The 7,036-nt window shown below is 47.5% G+C and overlaps 1 pseudogene; it reads left to right on the top strand.

Moving 5' to 3' along the window:
* Positions 1 to 6,635: 6,635 nt before the first annotated feature.
* Positions 6,636 to 6,754, top strand: LOC128595059 (uncharacterized; annotated as a pseudogene).
* The last annotated feature ends 282 nt before the right edge of the window (positions 6,755 to 7,036 follow it).

Raw genomic sequence — 7,036 nt, 5'->3', positions numbered from 1 at the left:
AAAGAGTATAATTGTATTACCATAACAAATAAGTGAGGTGATGGATGTGTTAATCAGTTTAATGTAAGCTTTTCACATTGTAAATCAAATCAGTACACTGACCCACATAAATGCATCAATGTACACAGTTATGATTTAATAAAAACAAAAAAACAAACAAAAACAAAGAATCTAATATAGCAAGTACTTGAAAATAAACCAACCTAACTTTCATAGTTTTGGATCAATAGTCCTTTTAAAAAATGTGAGTTCTTTGAAGAGAAGGCAGAAATAGAGCCAGAAACCACGCTGGTCAGAATGCTCTTTGCTATCCCCTTGTCTTCCACTGCACCCAAGTCCCTCTCTCAGTCTCTTCCTGCAAGCAACAGTACATTTGAACCACTGTCTCAGTGCTCAGAAATCTCCTAATTCATACTGCTGTTGAGAACTGTTCTGCCAGGTCTGCTTTCTAAAATATTTTCCTACCTCTCTCAGAGACTCATCAACTTATTTGATTGAGCGTCTGATAAACTTACTCAAACTCCAATGTTTAATTCATTTTGAGTGATCATATTATCTTAGTTTCTTTCTATTGCACTTATCAAAAACTGTAGTAACTAGCTTAAGCAAAAAAAATATATACATATATGTGTGTGTGTGTGTGTGTGTGTAAGTATGTATGTATGTATAGGGGTGGCGACTGTGGCTCAGTGAGTAGGGCACCGGCCTCATATACCAAGGGTGGCGGGTTCCAATCTGGCCCCAGCCAAACTGCAACAAAAAAATAGCCAGCACTGTGGCAGGTGCTTGTAGTCCCAGCTATTCAGGAGGCTGAGGCAAGAGAATCGCCTAAGCCCAAGACCTGGAGGTTGCTGTGAGCTGTGACACCATGGCACTCTACTGAGGGTGACAAAGTGAGACTCTGTCTCTAAAAAAAAAAAAGAAATATATATACATACACACACACACATATATGAAGGAAAATGGGTGATGGTGGTGGGAGGTGTCTCAGGAAATGTAAGAGAGAATTGCACTACTTAGCCCTGAAAAATGCAGAAAACAACAGGCAGTGTACAGGGTGAACATAATGACCGTGTGCAGTTTACTATGTTAAACTATTTTAAATTGCACATGAACTTTATGTCCATCCTATACTTGCATTTTATGTGAGGGGCTGACAATAAGTGACTCAGCTCCATCAGTGTGCTAGAGCTGGCTGTTAATGACCTGGGAGAACCAACTGTGAATTGTTTGGGGGTTTTGCAAACTGATTATTACATTAATAGCTTGAAATAGGCTAGGGTGTGAGTATTTACACTAAGAAAAACGGTAGATCTACAAAAAGCATTACCATAATACTATTGCTCAGCATAACTTTGTCATAAACACCAAATTCTAAAGAAAGGTTATTCAAATGACTGATTTTGTGTTCACTTCTGTGTTAATTAAGTACAGCTCTGGGGGCAGTATTATAATATACACATATAGCCAGCTGAGAATATAAGCAGTGTCAGCCAAGGGCTTTCTGCACAGTCACAATCTCTTTTCAGATGGTACATTTCCATCTCCAAGGCGAAGCACTTAGGAAATTGGGAGATACAACATTGCTCTTAATGGGAATAAATTTATGTGGCCAGTTATGACTGTGATTAATGCTTCAGCTGTTGTAGTGGTTACAACTGCACATTTCCATCACCTACACCTTTAAAAATAGACTAACACATGAGTCTTGCCAGACAAAGATTCTGCTTTATCAGAGCATCAGTATGTCTTAAAAGTACCCCAGGTCATTCTAATATGTCATCAGGATTTAGAACAGCTGAGATTATGAGTTGACATTAAGGGAGTTAGAGAAGCGAAACCTTTACATATTTGTCACTTCCTGCTAAGTTAGAACTATTACCTTTTTTTTCTTGATAGGTTAGAAATATTTTACTTGTAGACTACTATATATGGCAGACTGAAATTGTATATTATGGGCCATAAAACATGAAAAAGTTAGCCCAACATCTCTAATTGTCAAGTAAATGCAAATTAAACCCACAAGAAGATAATACCTTATACCTGTCAGAATGGCCATTCATATGAAGTAAAAAAACTAGATGTGGCATAGATGCAGACAAAAAGGGACACTCCTACATTTTCGGTAGGACTACAAAGAAAGATTTGTCAAAGAAATAAATGTTGACTTACTATTCGATCCAGCAATTCCACTGGTGGGTATTTACACAAAGGAAAAGAAGTCATTTTATCAAAAAGACAACTACATTTCAATGTTTACTGCTGCACAATTCATAGTTTTGAAGATGTGGAATCAACCTAACTACCCCTCAGTTTGTGAGTGGATAAGATCATGTGATAGACACACACACACAACATGACACAGAGAACCACTCAGCTAAAAAGACATCAGTACAGTGACATCTCTTGCAGTAACTTAGAACTGGAGACCATTATCCTAGGTGAAGTATCTCAGGAATGGAGAAACAAACACGCATGTGCTCTCTAATAAGTGGGAGCTGAATGATGGGCATACACAGGCACAAAGAGATGTACAGGTCATTAGACGCCAAAAAGGGGGGAGGTGGGAAGGGCTGAGGGGTGACAACTTCCTATCTGGTATAGTGAAAGCTGTGGTGATGGCACACTAAAAGCCCCAACTTCAGCATTAGATGAGGCATCCATGTGACAGAACATTTGTGCCACCTTAATATGTTGAAAATTTCAAAAGTTTGTGTTATGAACTTCTAAAGTGGAACCTGATTCACTGGGGAAAAGAGAAACAAAGGAGTGAAAATAAAGCAATTGATATGTCCTCCAGAGTCAAACAAGCTTACTCCCTGGGGAGTGAGAAAGAATGTTATTTGGGGCTGATGAACTGAAAAGAGAATGCTTTAGTAACCTGACAAAAGTGTGCCTGTAAATAAATCTTTAAAATTTATAAGACAGGGAGGGCATAGCAGAGGGAGGCCAAGGCCAATGATGCCTCCCCAACTCTTAAGGGTTGCGGATTACACAGGGCGGATCTTGGAGCGACTGCTCCGACCCGGCCAGGAGCGTTGACTTGCAAGCGGCGATGCCCTGTAGAGCTCAGTGCCCAAGTGACAGTGCAGGAGTGCAGAGCAGGGGGACAGGAGACCGTGGGGTCAGCTCCAAGCTATTGGGCAGCGCTCATGTGCTCTGAGCGAGTTGCCCTTTCCTGGCGCTCTCCTGCCCTGCACCCCACTGTCCCGAATCATAGCTTGGGTCAAGTCGACAACTCCCAAACGGCTAGCTGGCTAGCGCTCCGCTGAGCTCCCTCCCCTGGGTGAGAGGACCTGTCGCACTCACTTTGGGGATGGTCCATCAGTGGTGGCTGCAGCTTGGGCATGAGGGCCGTGAGCTGCAGGACTGGCTGACAGCTGCCTCAGGGGACACAGCCCTGGTGGAGGCAGTGGGAAGCAACAGCTCTGTGGCGAGCAGAGACCTGGGGTAGGCGTAGGGCACGGCCTTCTCATCCAGCCATAGAGCCCCTGGGCAGGGGGCAGGGCTGAGCGCGCACGGATGCGGTTTGGGCTTGGCGACCACCATCGTGCTTGGAGCTCTTGGTGGTCACTTCCTTGGTATAAAGAATATTTAAATTAAAAGGCCATTTTTGATCAGAAAACGCTGGCCTCTCTATAAAACCTAAGTAACCTGATAGGCTGACCTTCCCAGGGCAACATGAGCATGACTAGAGCTGGGAGGGTGGAATGGGACCCCAGCCAACCAGTTCTTCCTCTTGGAGCATGAGACGTCGCCCAGGTGGTCTATGGCTGTACCACCCTGGACGTGCCCAATCAGAAGCTAAACAGGGTCCGGCCTGGTTAGTACTGGATGGGAGACCGCCTGGGAATACGGGCTGCTGTAGGCTTTTGCCTTTTCTTCCTTTGGTCACCCTCCTCCTCGCAGCTGGGCTGGACATCCTCACAAGCCCAGTGGCGCCGCATCTGCCCTGCCTCCTTTTGTTTTGGCCCAGCCACAAATTCCTTCCCCACCTGGCCCTCACCTGGCAGAAAGAATGAGTCTCTCTCAAGGCCCGCCAGGCAGTGGACAGGACCAGGCGATGCAGCTGTCTCAGGGGGCGGACACGCACTTCTCAGCCACCGGTGGTGACTTGAGCACCCCACGCTATGGGGGGCAGGGAAGCCTTCCCCCCACACCCCTGTGGGGCCAGCAAGAGACACCAAAGCCTCAGGGGCTCCCTACTGCTGCCAATAGTCTTGCCACCCTAGGTTAGCACTGGTGGGCCTGAGCATGGAGGCAGCCGGGATGGGGCAGAGCCCACGCAGCTGTGCCTCCTGAGGCATCCCAGGGATCCAGAAGGGAAACCTTGAGCCCCAGGTCCTGCCTCAGATCCCTATGTTTAAAGAGCAAGAAGGAAAGAGCATAGAGCAGCAATCCCCCAAAGGGGTGGGGGTGGGGGACGATGCTAGGGACCTGGTCTCTGGGGAGAAAGGCCAGCTGCTCACCATGGTCAACTCTGGCTCTCCTGTGGAAAAAGTCACCCAGGGAAATCAGTTCCATTCTCTACCTGGGGTCCTCAAACTTTTTAAACAGGGGGCCAGTTCACTGTCCCCCCAGACCATTGGAAGGCCGGACTATAGTTAAAAAAAAAAAAAACTATGAACAAATTCCTATGCACATTGCACATACCTTATTCTGAAGTAAAAAAACAAAACAGTAACAAATACAATCACACCGCTTCATGTGGCCTTCAGGCTGTAGTTTGAAGACTCCTGCAGGCCAGGGCAGGACAGGGGGTGGCGGTGGAAGGACCATGATGGAAGAAGATAAGGAGGCAGGGTTGTGAGTTCAAGAAGGGGTTGGGCGGGTCCTGGACCCACCTTGCTCCCCCCATTTGGGGTGACTGTGGCCTCCAGTAAAGCCCACAAGGCAGCCAGCAGGACTGGATGGCCATAGTGACCGGCTATGACCTGGGCCTCCTGCTCCAGGCTAGCCACTGCAACCTGTCCCACTGGGTGGCGAGTGGACTGAGGCCTGCACCGCTCTGGAGTGTAAGTGTTAAATTTCTACAATTCATGGTAGTCAGCTAGTTTAAAAAATAAAAAATTCACTCCAGACCAGCCTAAGGAAAGGCAAGACTCATCTCTACTAAAAATTAGAAAAACTAGGCCAGGCTCATTGGCTCACGCCTGTAATCTTAGCACTCTGAGAAGTCAAGTTGGGAGGATTACTTCAAGTGAGGAGTTTGAGGCCAACCTAAGTAAAAGCAGGACCCTATCTGTACTAAAAATAGAAAAAATAGCCAGGTGTTGTGGTAGGTGCCTAGAATTCCAGCTACTAGGGAGACTGGAGCAGTAGGACTGCTCAAGCCCAATAGTTTGAGGTTTCTGTGAGCTGTGATGCTATGGCACTCTACCAAGAGTGAGACAGTGAGACTCAAAAGAAAGAAAAGAAGGAGATGAAGTCAGAGGAGAAACAGGAGATGGAGACAGAGGAGATGGAGTCAGAGATGATGGAGCTGGAAGTGATGGAGCTGGAGATGATGAGCTATGGATAATGGAGCCAGGGATGATGGAGGAGATGGAGATGAAGGAGATGAGATGGATTCCATGTGTGTACACATGAGTCCATGACAGTACATGTGTACTCGTGTGTACATGTGAGTGCATGTGTGTTCATGTTTACATTTGTATACATAAGTTTGAATGTGAGTGGATGTGTGTACAAGTGTGCTCTTGCATACATTTATGTATTTTGTAATTGTCAGTGACACTGTTCATGTGTGTATGCATGTGTGCATGTGTGTGCCTGTTGTGCATGTGTGCACATGGGTGTACATATGAGTGAATGTGAAGGTATCTGTTCAAGTGGGTGTACAAGTGTGTACATGTGAGTGCATGTGTGTGAATGTGTGTACAGGTGCTTACATGTGTGGACATGTGTACATATGTGTATATTAGTGTGCATATGAGTGTATTTTGTGCATGTGTGATCGTGTGTACCTGTGAGGAAGTACGTACACATTAGTGCAAGTGCATATCTCTGTGCATATGTGTGCATGAGTTTGCATGTGTGTAATTGTGTGTGTGTGTGTGCGTGTGTGCATGTCCCCGGGTGAAAGGCTGATGACTCGACTGTGACCCTAGAGGCGAGCCGCTCACCAAACTCAACTCTCGGGTGGAAAAGTCAGCCACAAACAGCCAGTCATTAAACACACCTGACATCAGATCGGGGGAGTGGGCCAGCCCAACCCAGACAGGGTGGTAGAATGAACACCAAGGTGAAAGAGGACTAGAAGGCAGGGCTGTGGGGACGGGGAGGGGCGAGTTGGGGTACTGCCTCACTGGCCCCCTTGATGTTACCTAGGCCTCTGGCAAGGCCCACCGGACAGCCAGCAGGACAGGGCAACTGCAGCTGTCTCTACAGGCAGAGAGAAGATGTGCGATGATCAGTGGTGACAGGTGTTGACCCGCACCACCCAGGCTAGGGGGGCCTGTGCAGCCTGCCCCCACAACCCCCATGGCAGGAGAGTGTCCTGCAAGCCTGGGCCTCTTCGGGGACAGAGGCTCTCCGCTGCCTTTTCCTGGGCAGTGTGCAGGCCTGGCTGTGGGATGTGCACGAATGGGGCCTGAGCTGCCCAGCTCTGCCTCTTTGGCGGGGCAGGGTGGGTCATATATGGCTGTACCACCCTGAACGCACCTGATGGCATCTGATCTCAGAAGCTAAGCAGGGTCAGGCCTAGTTAGTACTTAGATGGGTGACTGCCTGGCAATACCTGGTGCTATAGGCTTTTGCCTCATCTTCCTTTAATTCCTGGCGTCCTCACACGCCAAGGTCTCACTCCATGTTTTCTCAGCTTCTCCTACACGTGGCCTAAGCCTTGACCAGAAACCCAGAACACAGGCTGCAAAAGGGCACAGGTGCACACAAATGCACTCACACACAGTCACTGCCTGGGACATGGGGAGGAAAGAGAGTGCAATGGTGGGGCAAGGCAACTTGTGGCCTGGTACCTGGTTGAAACAAATGGGACTGGGAGGACCACAGCCTTCCAAACTCCCCTAGATCAGCC

This window comes from Nycticebus coucang, chromosome 9 (genome assembly GCF_027406575.1).
Source record: "Nycticebus coucang isolate mNycCou1 chromosome 9, mNycCou1.pri, whole genome shotgun sequence".
Lineage (NCBI taxonomy): Eukaryota > Metazoa > Chordata > Mammalia > Primates > Lorisidae > Nycticebus > Nycticebus coucang.
The sequence above is the reverse complement of the archived record's forward strand: the minus strand, read 5'-3'. Positions and strand labels throughout refer to the sequence as shown.